The sequence below is a fragment of the Oncorhynchus mykiss genome, chromosome 9 (genome assembly GCF_057628025.1).
Source record: "Oncorhynchus mykiss isolate SJ-2025 chromosome 9, ASM5762802v1, whole genome shotgun sequence".
NCBI lineage: Eukaryota > Metazoa > Chordata > Actinopteri > Salmoniformes > Salmonidae > Oncorhynchus > Oncorhynchus mykiss.
Genome location: NC_143030.1, coordinates 55,701,915 through 55,716,796, shown reverse-complemented (window position 1 = coordinate 55,716,796; position 14,882 = coordinate 55,701,915). Strand labels below are relative to the sequence as shown.

The 14,882-nt window shown below is 42.0% G+C and overlaps 1 protein-coding gene across 6 annotated transcripts in view; it reads left to right on the top strand.

Moving 5' to 3' along the window:
• Positions 1 to 14,882, top strand: part of cntn3a.1 (contactin 3a, tandem duplicate 1) — a 111,302-nt gene that overhangs the window by 39,060 nt on the left and 57,360 nt on the right. The gene's annotated exons all lie outside the window — the stretch shown is intronic.

Below are 14,882 nucleotides of genomic sequence, written 5' to 3'. Positions count from 1 at the left end.
ATGGTTATTATTTGAATGCTGGTGGCATGATGATCGGTTCTTGGTTGGCAATGATCAAATAAAAAGTATCTTGCTCTTCAATATCTCATCAATATAACCTACCATGTCCACTTTATCAGTGAACTGTAGTCTAGAGGGCATGCGCCAAAACCAGATTGGGCAAGTATGCTATTTATTGCAGCAGTTTTTGTAACAAAACCATTGGTAGAAAAAAACTCTTGCTTTCTATTCGGTACATGGAAATTTAAGGTTAAAAGTGCTTTGTATGTACACTACGTTATCACACACAACTTTTATCCGCAACAAGTCAATTTAATGGAAACACAGCTCTGGTGGGAAAATGCACATATGCGGATTTTAGAATTGGATGGAAACTTAGACAAGCAACTAACCAGTCACGGAAGGGGGACTTGTAGTGAGAGATTGCAATATCCAGGCACAGCTGCTCTCTTTGCTCTTCAAGTGTTTGCAGTGCCAGTGTCTCCAGTGCATCGGTGTACCTCACATATGCAGTGCCCAGGATGATGCGGCAAGCACACTTTTGGATGTGCTCAAGCTGGTCTGAGAGGGATTGGGATAATGAGCTATTCCAAGCTGTGAAGTCAGAAAAAGCACCATCTTCTTATTTTAGTATTTACAATCTATGCACTTCTGGATCAATCAATACATTTTCGGACTGAATACAATTTACATTTCATGTCCTGAGGTTTCTTATGGCCTATTTTAACAGAATAAATGCATTTGTTATTTATTATGGAATATTTATACGGTCAAAATGTCAGCCATGGCCATTCTAGTAATTATAGAATTCCGGCGCACAGAGGGTTAACGATTAACTAGAAATAACTCAAGAAGGCTTCGGGATTTGAGTGTGGCCAAGCACCAAGATGCTATACAGAGTTAAAGAGAAATCACAGTGGCACGTTTTTTTCAGAGCCTGTGCATTAGGGTCCTGCTTTGTCTGCACTCATGTCCCCTACTGCTCTCTGAGTGTCTATCTGGATGACTGTGTTCAGACCCAGACCTAATGCACCTGACCTCCTTTTCCTAATGGAACTAGACTTTTTAGATTTACTCAAGGATGTAATCCCTTGTTCTCCTGCACATCTGACAGAAATCAAGGTAGCAAGCTAGCTACACACATGGCTTGCAGATTTTGTCCTCTATAAAATCTTATATACAGTTGAAGTCGGAAGTTTACATACACTTAGGTTGGAGTCATTAAAACTTGTTTTTCAACCACTCCACAAATTTCTTGTTAACAAACTATAGTTTTGGCAAGTCGGTTAGGACATCTACTTTGTGCATGACACAAGTCATTTTTCCAAAAATTGTTTACAGACAGATTATTTCACTTATAATTCACTGTTTCACAATTCCAGTTGGTCAGAAGTTTACATACACTAAGTTGACTGTGCCTTTAAACAGCTTGGGAAATTCCAGAAAATGATGTCATGGCTTTAGAAGCTTCTGATAGGCTAATTGACATAATTTGAGTCAATTGGAGGTGTACCTGTGGATGTATTTCAAGGCATACCTTCAAACTCACTGCCTCTTTGCTTGACATCATGGGAAAAGCAAAATAAATCAGCCAAGACCTAAGAAAAACATTTGTAGACCTCCACAAGTCTGGTTCATCCTTGGAAGCTATTTCAAATGCCTGAAAGTACCACGTTCATCTGTACAAACAATAGTACACAAGTATAAACACCATGGGACCATACTGCCATCATACCGCTCAGGAAGGAGATGCGAACGTTCTGTCTCCTTCCTGAGATGAACGTACTTTGGTGAGAAAAGTACAAATCAATCCCAGAACAACAGCAATGGACCTTGTGAAGATGCTGGAGGAAACCGGTACAAAAGTATATTTATCCACAGTAAAAACGATTCCTATATCAACACAATCTTAAATGTCGCTCAGCAAGGAAGAAGCCACTGCTCCAAAACTGCCCGTCACGCCCTGATCATAGTTTGCTTTGTATGTTTCTATGTTTTGTTTGGTCAGGGTGTGATCTGAGTGGGCATTCTATGTTGGATGTCTAGTTTGTCTGTTTCTGTGTTTGGCCTGATATGGTTCTCAATCAGAGGCAGGTGTTAGTCGTTGTCTTTGATTGGGAACCATATTTAGGTGGCCTGTTTGGTCATTGTGTGTTGTGGGTGATTGTCTATGTGTAGTGTTTGTGTCAGCACATTTCATATATAGCGTCACGGTCGTTGTTCATTTATTGTTTTGTTCAGTTTTCTTTGTGTTTTCGTCATCCATTAAAATGATGCATTCACATCACGCTGCGCTTTGGTGCACTTCTTACGGCGATCGTGACACTGCCATAAAAAAGCCAGAATACGGTTTGCAACTGCACATGGGGACAAAGGTCATACTTTTTGGAGAAATGTCCTCTGGTCTGATGAAACAGAAATAGAACTGTTTAGCCATAATGGCCATTGTTATGTTTGGAGGAAAAAAGGGGAGGCTTGCAAGCCAAAGACCACCATCCCAACCGTGAAGCACGGGGTGGCAGTATCATGTTGTGGGGGTGCTTTGCTGCAGGAGGGACTGGTGGTCTTCACAAAATAGATGGCATCATGAGGCAGGAAACAGGAGGAAGCAGGAGTACACCTTGCGACTGTGTCAGCGTGCACTGCCACAAGAGTCACTAGTGCAAAACAAGGACACTCCTGTCGGCCAAACCCTCCCCTAACCTGGACGACGCTTGGTCAATTGTGCGCCACCCCATGGGTCTCCCGGTTGCGACAGAGCCTGGACTCAAACCCAGAATCTAGTGTGCCAGAGCTAGCACTGTGATGCAGTGCCTTAGACCACTGCGCCACTCGGGAAGCATTCAAAGAAAATAACCCCTACCTATTAAGAAAGTATACCAGTTTCATATGAGGACCAGGATGTTGACAGCTGTTGGTATTGCCCTCAGGTGGCCTGTTTCTGGTCTCAAGTTCAGAAATGGCTGAAAATGCATAACATTGATCTAAAATTGACCCTAGAACTAGAACTGTTGGGAGATCTGGAGAGACCGGGTAACTCAATTACTAATATACTAATACTCTTAGTAAAAGTATTTATCTTCATCTCGCAATCTGTGGATTCATTTTGATTAGATACAGTGGTTGCTCCACTAAAAGTTTTGTGATTATGCTGCGGGACTTAGAGGTAATGTGTGGTTTAGTACAGTACCCTGCGTCACCACTTCATTGCTCCAGACCAGCGCAAGGGGGAATTAGAGCACTGATTATGCTTTTGAACACGGGGTGTGACATTGTTACTAATTTGTAAATAAAGCCAGTTTGTTATTTAGAATTATTTACAGTGGGTTAACAGTGGGTTTACTGCCTTGCTCAGGAGCTCAAGGATTCGATCCAGCGACCTTTCGGTTATTGGCCCAACACTCTAACTAGGCTACCTGCTTTCATTAATAAAATCATTATAAAAAAACTGTTAGGTTCTAATTATCAGAGTAAGAACTCGACGGACACTATGGAAGCTTAAACCAAGTTTATTCGCCCATTGGGTCAATACAGCTGCATCAGACAGACATTTTTCACACAAGCACTGATATTTAACCCTTTCTCCTAGGCTGTCTCCTCCTACCATCTGAACAGCCAATGCATCGCTGTTGCTAGACAGAACCTTAGTGACATCTGTTCTTCCTCACTTCATCTGACCTGACCTCTATCCCAAAGTGCTCACTCCTCCCCAACTCAAGGCTGTCATGTTGATTGGTACCAGACTGTCTCTTCTCCTCCCAGAGGATCCTTCCCATAGGATCCCTGATGGCTAACAATAACATATCCTGACATAATGTAAACGTTATACATTACCCTCTCTTCCTCAGTGACATGAATAAGTATATTTCATATTCTCAGAACCCAACAATACTCTTTCAAAATGCTGATGTTTATGTAGTTATGGATCCACAAATTATTGTGGGAATACATATCACTGAATTACAGAAATATTGGAACAAAGTTGTCTAATGAAGGTAAACAAATTGTTGCTTACTGGAAAATATTATTTCAAACATACACAGTGACGATCTACAGCACCATTATGGTTATTAGCAGGTACAGTACAATAGACTTGCCTAGAAGGAGGGTAGGGGGAGAATTCTATCGTCAAATGTATTTCTTAGTTAGGTTGGCTGTATCACACCCGGCCGTGATTGGTTGCAATTTCAGTTTAATACACCAGTAAAGACAACTAATAATACAACAAAAATTATTATTATTATGTATCACATCTGACCGTGATTGGGAGTCCCATAGGGAAGCGCACAATTGGCCCAGCGTTTCTCCCTCTAAAAACAGAAATAAATGTTTTGGCCTTTACAAATATTATTTTGGCCTTTATTCAGATTACAATCTCTCACCTTTGTTTTTTTTGAAAAGTAAATAATCTCCAAAATATTGTTATATATTATCAAGTTGATGGCACTGTCATATAGCGGCACCTACAAAAAGCATGGAGGCATGGATTTGGATAAAAATAAGTACCAACATTCCTTTTGATTGTCTTTAATAAATAAATGTTTTGGTTAATCTGACCTGGACACCATGTACAGTATTATAATAGCCAATTATGGGCTATTAGCAGGACAATATACCTTTACCAACACCTCTCTGTATTTTGATACTTTGTGGATCTTCCTCAGTGACATGAATAAGTATATTTCATATTCTCAGAACCCAACAGTCCACCCTCTTGAACAATAGTTTCCTACTGTTCAACTTACATCATCTTGGAAATGACTTATAAATGAACAAACAATGATAACACGTGAACAAAATATAAAACATGATTAACATTCACAGTGAGGTTTACAACCTCAGAGACTTATGGCCTCTGTCCTATAATCACACCATGAACACTCTTATTTCCATTTTTCATAGAACACTGATAATAACGTGTCCAGTGGATCTGTTGCCTTCTCCCAGTTCAACCTTCTCTTTCTGGTCCCTAAGAGAGTTATAGCACAAGACTTGGAAAGCAAAAATAAACACAAGACATAACAGCATTAATAATGTGTTAAGATATGCACAATGCATGAAAACCCTAATTTTGATAACATGACAATTCCCGCTCTCTCTTTGCCCGACTATGCCTTCAGGATACTTTTCTGTTGAGTTTGGCAAAAATTAAAGCCATAAAAATCCTCCTCATCCTTCCGCCCAGTCTTCCCCGTCAGACCACAGGATCCAAGAGGTGTTCCCAATCCATGTCATTCTCACTTTGCTCCCCATCACCATCTTTGCCACCTGATGGGCACGTCACCTGATAGGCAAGTGCGTATCCCTAATCAAGCTCACCTATTATGCAGCTGGACCTCACTTCACGTGAGAACTGTGAACCCACCGAGTAGAGACATGGCAATCTTTATCGCTGCAGGTGCTATAAGGAGTACTGTGTGTGGACCAGACCAGTGCTGTCCCAATACCCCCACCTGGTGTATCTTGATGTACACTCAATCTCCAGATTTTTACCTTGTCAGCCTGTGCACTCGGTTATCTCCTGCTCCTCATCTGCTGCTTTCACCTGAGGATATTCATGGTTCATGGGTCATTTCCTGACAGCATAGACTCCCCCTTTATGGCCAAATCACTAATTTGTGACATTTGAATAACAGCCGGTCTCCCAGTTACCAGCTACCAAGCCATGTGGCATGAGTCCTCATAAACGGATATCCCAACAATGCTACTAAAGTAACCCCTGCTACTACTGACACTGCATATGACGCATACCTCAAACTCCCTCATTTGCGCCATATCCAATTCCATGCTGTTACCATAGCCTCCTTTAATTACTGTCCCTACAGCAACTGCAGTGAGTAACTACTGCATGGAGTCTGTCAAGTGTTCACCGGCTGTTAGAAATTGGGAAAGAGATTAATGAGTTGGAAGAATATCCAACCTAACAAAACTCTGAGTCTCAGGTTTCTTGAAAGTCTACCATAGTGTCTGAAATGCCAACACTATCGCTTCTACTCTCACCATGATCTGGGTATGTGTAACGTTCAATTTAACATAATAGTCCCTATATTGTGCACAGTTAGCTGTCCTCCCTCTCTTATGAGCTATTTCCGTTCGGAAGTTTACATACACCTTAGCCAACTACATTTTTACTATTTTTTTTACAATTCCTGACATTTAATCCTAGTATAAATTCCCTGTAATAGGTCAGATAGGATCACCGGTTTATTTTAAGAATGTGAAATGTCAGAATAATAGTAGAGATTTATTTATTTCAGCTTTGATTTCTTTCATCACATTCGAAGTGGGTCAGAAGTGTACATACACTCAATTAGTATTTGGTACCATTGCCTTTACATTGTTTAACTTGGGTCAAACGTTTCGGGTAGCCTTCCACAAGCTTCCCACAATAAGTTGGGTGAATTTTGGCCCATTCCTCCTGACAGAGCTGGTGTAACTGACTCAGGTTTGTACACCTCCTTGCTTGCACACTCTTTTTCAGTTCTGCCCACAAATTTTCTATGGGATTGAGGTCAGGGCTTTGTGATGGCCACTCCAATACCTTAACTTTGTTGTCCTTAAGCCATTTTTCCACAACTTTGGAAATATGCTTGGGGACATTGTTTATCTGGACCCATTTACGTCCAAACTTTTACTTCCTGACTGATGTCTTGAGATGTTGCTTCAAAATATCCACCTAATTGTCCTATTCATGATGCCGTCTATTTTGTGAAGTGCACCAGTCCCTCCTGCAGCAAAGCACCCCCACAACATGATGCTGCCACCCCCGTGCTTCACGGTTGGGATGGTGTTCTTCGGCTTGCAAGCCTCCCCCTTTTTCCTTCCAACATATCGATGGTCATTATGACCAAACAGTTGTATTCTTGTTTCATCAGAACAGAGGACGTTTCTCCAAAAAGTACCATCTTTGTCCCCATGTGTAGTTTCTAACCGTAGTCTGGCTGTTTTGGAGCAGTGGCTTCTTCCTTGTGGAGCGGCTTTTCAGGTTATGTTGATATAGGACTCGTTTTACTGTGGATATAGATACTTTTATACCTGTTTCCTCCAGCATCTTCACAAGGTCCATTGCTGTTGTTCTGGAATTGATTTATTTGCACTTTTCGCAACAAAGTACGTTTATCTCTAGAACGCAGAACGTGTCTCCTTCCTGAGGGGTATGACGGCTGTGTGGTCCCATGGTGTTTATACAGTGCCTTGCGAAAGTATTCGGCCCCCTTGAACTTTGCGACCTTTTGCCACATTTCAGGCTTCAAACATAAAGATATAAAACTGTATTTTTTTGTGAAGAATCAACAACAATTGGGACACAATCATGAAGTGGAACGACATTTATTGGATTTTTCAAACTTTTTTAACAAATCAAAAACTGAAAAATTGGGCGTGTAAAATTATTCAGCCCCCTTAAGTTAATACTTTGTAGCGCCACCTTTTGCTGCGATTACAGCTGTAAGTCGCTTGGGGTATGTCTCTATCAGTTTTGCACATCGAGAGACTGAAATTTTTTCCCATTCCTCCTTGCAAAACAGCTCGAGCTCAGTGAGGTTGGATGGAGAGCATTTGTGAACAGCAGTTTTCAGTTCTTTCCACAGATTCTCGATTGGATTCAGGTCTGGACTTTGACTTGGCCATTCTAACACCTGGATATGTTTATTTTTGAACCATTCCATTGTAGATTTCGCTTTATGTTTTGGATCATTGTCTTGTTGGAAGACAAATCTCCGTCCCAGTCTCAGGTCTTTTGCAGACTCCATCAGGTTTTCTTCCAGAATGGTCCTGTATTTGGCTCCATCCATCTTCCCATCAATTTTAACCATCTTCCCTGTCAGTGCTGAAGAAAAGCAGGCCCAAACCATGATGCTGCCACCACCATGTTTGACAGTGGGGATGGTGTGTTCAGCTGTGTTGCTTTTATGCCAAACATAACGTTTTGCATTGTTGCCAAAAAGTTCAATTTTGGTTTCATCTGACCAGAGCACCTTTTTCCACATGTTTGGTGTGTCTCCCAGGTGGCTTGTTGCAAACTTTAAACAACACTTTTTATGGATATCTTTAAGAAATGGCTTTCTTCTTGCCACTCTTCCATAAAGGCCAGATTTGTCCTATGGACAGAGTCTCCCACCTCAGCTGTAGATCTCTGCAATTCATCCAGAGTGATCATGGGCCTCTTGGCTGCATCTCTGATCGGTCTTCTCCTTGTATGAGCTGAAAGTTTAGAGGGACGGCCAGGTCTTGGTAGATTTGCAGTGGTCTGATACTCCTTCCATTTCAATATTATCGCTTGCACAGTGCTCCTTGGGATGTTTAAAGCTTGGGAAATCTTTTTGTATCCAAATCCGGCTTTAAACTTCTTCACAACAGTATCTCGGACCTGCCTGGTGTGTTCCTTGTTCTTCATGATGCTCTCTGCGCTTTTAACGGACCTCTGAGACTATCACAGTGCAGGTGCATTTATACGGAGACTTGATTACACACAGGTGGATTGTATTTATCATCATTAGTCATTTAGGTCAACATTGGATCATTCAGAGATCCTCACTGAACTTCTGGAGAGTTTGCTGCACTGAAAGTAAAGGGGCTGAATAATTTTGCACGCCCAATTTTTCAGTTTTTGATTTGTTAAAAAAGTTTGAAATATCCAATAAATGTCGTTCCACTTCATGATTGTGTCCCACTTGTTGTTGATTCTTCACAAAAAAATACAGTTTTATATCTTTATGTTTGAAGCCTGAAATGTGGCAAAAGGTCGCAAAGTTCAAGGGGGCCGAATACTTTCGCAAGGCACTGTAGTTGCTAGGCTGGACTAGGCTGAGGCCAATCAGTTGTTTACTGCGCGGTCACACGGGCGCGCCGTCCCTTCTTTTTCCTCTGTAATGAATACGCTATTGTCCGGTTGGAATATTATTGAAGATTTATTATAAAAAGACCCTAAGGAGTGATTTTAAACATCGTTTGACATGTTTCTACAAACTGTAATGGAACTATTTTGACTTTTCGTCTGGATTTTGCACTCGCGCATTGTGCCTTTGGAATAGTGAACTAAACGAGCGAACAAAACGGAGGTATTTGGACAAAAATATGGACGTAATCGAACAAAACAAACATTTATTGTGGAAGTGGAATCCTGGGAGTGTGTTCCGACTATGATCAGCAAAGCTAAGTGAAGATTTATAATGCTATTTATGACTTTTGTTGACAGTTTGGCTGGTAACTGTATGGCTTGCTTTTGTGGCTGAACCTGTTCTCAGATGATTGAATATTGTGCTTTTGCCTTAAAGCTTTTTTGAAATCTGACACAGCGGTTGCATTAAGAACAAGTTTATCTTTAATTCTATGTAAAACATGTAAAACAAGTATCTTTCATCAAGGTTTATGATGAGTATTTCTGTTATTTCATGTGGCTCTCTGCAATTTCTCCGGATGTTTTCTGAACATGGTGCCAATGTAAACTGAGGTTTTTGGATATAAATATGAACTTGATCAAACAAAACATACATGTATTGTGTAATATTGAGTCCTGGGAGTGTCATCTGATGAAGATCGTCAAAGGTTAGTGATTAATTTGATCTATATTTCTGCTTTTTGTGACACCTCTCTTTGGTTGGAAAATGGCTGAATGCTTTCTGTGACTAGTTGCTGACCTAACATAATGATTTTCTGCTTTCGCCGAAAAGCCTTTTAAATATCGGACACTGTGGTTGGATTAACGAGAAGTGTATCTTTAAAATGGTGTAAAATATTTGAATGGTTGAGGAATTTTAATTATGAGATTTCTGTTGTTTTGAATTTGGCGCCCAGCAATTTCACTGGCTGTTGGCGAGGTGGGACGCTAGCGTCCGGAACGATCCCAGAGAGGTTAACAAGAAATTTGTGGAGTGGTTTAAAAACGAGTTTTAATGACTCCAACCAAAGTGTATGTAAACTTCCGACTCTGGGAATGATACCATTCTACCACCACAACCTTAATTTATGAGCTCCCACAGATCTCCACCGCAGTCATATTCCATCCCACTGAACAGCCCAATGTAAACATTCTGTCTCAACCCCAGGCCTCATGTGTACCTCACCTCCTGCTACAGATACATTTACACATATCATTCCATCTAACCCATAACACAATAGTCACTACTCCTAACTCTCTCCTACAGGTATAAACATACTACAACATTCCCAAATCAATTAGTCAACATACATCACTCTCCTCTTGAACAATGATCACTCTTATGTTCCACGAAACCTAAAAACATGTTGACTTGAAAAGGAAAGAGGAAAAAAAGTACATGTTTAATAATTTCACACCACCCTTGATGCGACTAAAACTGGGGACAGAACCATCCTTCCTCGTCGTTCTATCCCCATGTGATGTTGGTCTCCCTGCCGTCTGCTTCATTTTCATCATTGGTTGTTAACGCAAAACACAGACTATGAGCCTTGTTTGCAATTAATTGTACCGTATCATCCAACAATTGATGCGATATAACATAAAAATTCTGATGACATGGTAAAACAAAATAAAACAAAAAAAACCTTCATGGTTGACCCAAGCTATCATCCACTGAGTTCTCTAATAACCTCCCTGTCGGAGGAAACTTAAAGATAAGGTTTCTAGAGCCTCCCTAGGCCTAATACATTTGAGCAGTGCCTCCACCCATCACCGTTTGAAAGCTACTCTCTCTCGCTGTATCCGAATCATAACTACAACATTTAATACATTATCCAACCCAAATTCAGTCCTGAGTAGTTTACTTTCAGTATGACTCAAATTCAAGCTTCACAACCTAACACACATCATCTCGGTTACAATGTACATTTATAAATGAAACCTTTTATTGCCGGTAATAACTCTTCTCATTACAGCCCTCCTTTGTCCCTGTTTTCCTGTCGCGAGTGGCCTGGAAATGAAAGATCGGTATCTCAATGCATACTTAGTCTAAATTGTTCGCAGTGTGTAGACTCCCCCCCTTTCTCCCGGCACTTATCATTCTAGCGTGTCTTCTTCAGATAGCGTTACAGTTCATCTTCCCAACGGCACATGTTAACTTTTGCCTGTCACATTTGATGGCCCTTGATAATGTCCCGATTTTCAATATACAAATAGGAACATGAGAGAAATGTGTATGTTCTCTCTCCACGCTCACTCCACATGCATGGTCTCAGGACTCTGGTGCACTCCTGCCACCGGTACCCAGGTTAATGGCTCGGACTCAGATAGGAGTGTTAAAAGTCACTGTCGCGGGGGATCACGTGACCCTTTAACGAGATGGCCGCGTGAACTAAGGTGACACTACAGGTGACATTTTTACCCGGACTCGAGCATTAGCGACGGAAAAAGCCTTCAAGAAGAAGCTAGCTTCAGAAAAAGCTAGCGCCATTAGCCAGGAGCAAGAGGACCCGGTCCCCCCCCCCCCCCCCCCGAGGCCCAACGAATGCCAACCTCGCACTCTGTTGAAGACATCCTTTCTGAGTTGAGATCCCAACGTACAGAACTCAACATTAATTTAGATGCCATTAACTCTCCGCTCAGTGCGATAGGAGGCAAGGTGACAATCCTGGAAAACGCTTTGCCTGACATCAACAACAAGAACCATAAACGCAGGGCGCCTGGACGAGGCAGAGGGGCAAATCCTATCCATGGAAAACTTGTTGACAGACGCCATGGAAACAATAGCATATGCTAAAATAGAGCATGTGGAAAAGAGAAAACAGAGAACCTGGAAAACGGGGCGAAGGAATAATTGTGTTCTATTAAATCTGGGCGAAAAAGAAGAGGGAAACATGCCACTGATCTGCTACCTGCAAGACAAACTTCCCGAGTGGCTCCACCTGTCCACCGACAGGCCCATAGAACTCACCGAGGACTGAGGCCCCCACCAGCAGCCAGACAACCACCGCGCCCAATCACCATACGTTTCCTGAGATTCACCGACAAGGAACGAGTCCCACAGGCGGTCGAAAATCAACACCATCACAGTGGGGAAACGCCAAACTCACTTTACACCAGGACCTGTCTGCTGGAATGCGCCGTGAGTTTGACGAGGTGAAGAAATACTCCATTGACCGAGGCATCTTCAGGGGATTCAAATACCCAAACGAGCTCAGGATTCTTCGCCAAGGAGCCCTGCGACACTTCAAAACTCCCGAAGAGGCAAAATGACTAAATGTGATTAATGCTATTACTAAAGGAGGTAAGACAGCATATAGCCGATATCCAAAGACCCACCCGCCCCGCTAAATGTCATTATAGCCGTCCAATCTATATTTATTTTCCTTTAGCTGAGAGGGATAGGCTCTATAGCCTAAACTAGGCCTACTAACGTTTCAGCCTACTTTTATTTCCCACATTTTGTTGTTGTTACTATGTCCCTTGTGGGAGGTATATGTAGGCTGGGCTATTGATTTTATTTTCTCCCTCTTTTAATATGGTCTGGACGGGGGCTACGTTGTCATTTACTCAATGCGGGGCGGAGAGGATGAGGCATTTCTTTGGTGGGGAGGGGGGGACGTTGCACGTTGCTAACTGTTCCTGTTTTTTTTTCGGAACACAGAATTGAGACTGAGCGGGGGGGGGGGGGCAATAGATCCAACGGGATGTGTCGAGTTGTTTGGGAACTCGGCTGGGGTGTTCAGATATTGTTATTTTATGTACACCATTTATTTTCCTTTTATGTGAACGCAGCTGTAACTATTATCCACTTTTACCCAGCGATGACTTGCACTAAAGTTCGATTACTGTTCGATGACGATGACTACCTTAAATCTATTGACATGGAACTGCCATGGTCTAGGACATGCAATAAAACGAAAAAAGATACTATGTGCTCTAAAAAAGGAAAAAGCAGACATTGCGCTATTACAAGAGACACACCTCTGTGATGCCGAACATGCCAAACTCCGCAGAGCTTGGGTGGGACAGGTGTATTTCTCATCTTTCAAATCAAACACTAGATGTACAGCCATACTTATCCATAAGAATGTTCCATTCATAATTGACAAAAACATATCTGATCCGGAGGGGAGATTTATTTTGATAACTGGGTCACTGTATGGTCAACCAATTACTGTCTTAAATATATACGCCCCTAACACAGATACTCCTGCTTTCATGTCAAATATGATAACCCTGTTCAATGAGCATTGCGTTTCCTTTGGCGTGGTGGCCGGAGATTTTAATTGTACCCTTAACCCAACCCTAGACAAATCATCTCAAGTCCCCACCACAAATCCTAGATCTGCAAAGATGTTGAACTCTCTTACTAAAGAGATGGGACTGATAGATATCTGGAGAGAGACTAATAGCTCATCTATGAACTATACATACTACTCTAATGTCCATAACACCTACTGCTGTATAGATTACATTTTTATCCCAAAGAGTTTCATAAATTCAGCCACGTGTACAATCGAACCCATAGCACTTTCAGATCACGTCTTTGTCCACCTTCGCTTTGACCTCTGCAAACACATCCCGAGGTCAAAGAGCTGGAAATTCAACACCTCCATGTTATCAAATTAAGTGTTCCATACATTGGTAACTACATGGATAGACAACTACACACAAGACAACAAAGATTCTCCTGTTTCTCCGGCCACAATGTGGGACGCTGCTAAAGCCACACTAAGAGGTCATCTAATTGCATATGCTTCCTCTCAGAAAAAAGCAATGGAAGCACACAGGCTAGATCTCGAAAGGGAGCTGGAATGCTGTGAAAAAGTACATAAACAATCCCCAGACAGCACCTCCTGGAGTCAACTTAAAGCAGCCAAAGCTGCTTCTTTACTAAACAGAAATACCATGAGTATAGCAATAGGCCTAGTAGATTGATTGCTTACCATTTTTTTTTAAGCAGTCAGAGTACAATCATGGCTATCCGAACAGCAGAGGACGAGGTCACATATGACCCAAAAAAAGATCCATTTAACTTTTCATGATTTTTACTGCAAACTATATACCTCTGAGAGAAAACACACGGAGGCAGAACTCCACTCTTTCCTAGAGGGAATCTCTCTACCTAAACTATCAGAGACCGACCAAGAAGATCTCAACTCCCACTCCACTCCTGAGGAGATCCTGGAGGCAATTATCTCCATCTCACCTAATAAGTCCCCATGCCCAGATGGATTCCCCAGAGTTCTACGTAGCTTTTTGGCCCCAGCTCAGCCCTATCTTCTTGCCAATGCTGGAGGATTTTTGCAAAAACTGATTTCTCCCAGACTCAATGCACACAGCTCGCATTACAGTGTTGCTCAAAAAAGACAAGGACCCTCTATCCTGCTCATCCTTCCGGCCCATAAGCTTTTTGGATTTCGACTACAAAATAATTACCAAATTGCTCGCCAAAAGACTAAACACTTTTCTTCCCAAAATAATAAAAGCGGACCAAACTGGATTTATTAGAGACAGATACTCTTCTGATAACATTCGCTGTCTTTTTGATATTATTGATCAAGTAAACGCACAGAAGACCCCTGTCCTGCTGGCTTCACTGGATGCTGAGAAGGCATTTGACAGGATGGAGTGGAGCTTTCTGTTTTCACTCTTAGAAAAGTTCAATATGGGCCCAAATTTTATTAAATGGATCAAATCACTATACTCTCATCCAAATGCCATGGTGACTACTAACGGACTGGACTCTGACAGATTCCCTCTGGAACGGGGCACAAGACTAGGGTGCTCCCTGCCCCCCTGCTCGACTTGTTGGGGGCGGAGCCTCTGGCAGAGCTGATAAGGGGCAATCCAAGTATTATGGGTGTTTCTGCAGGCGGCCTGCAGCACAAGATTTCCCTTTAAGCTGATGATGTCTTGCGTGTCTTGAAAAAAGAAAATCGCTGTCGCATTGAACGCCTTGCTTCAGCTGGTTAGGGAGGGTTTTGAGGTTCACACAAGC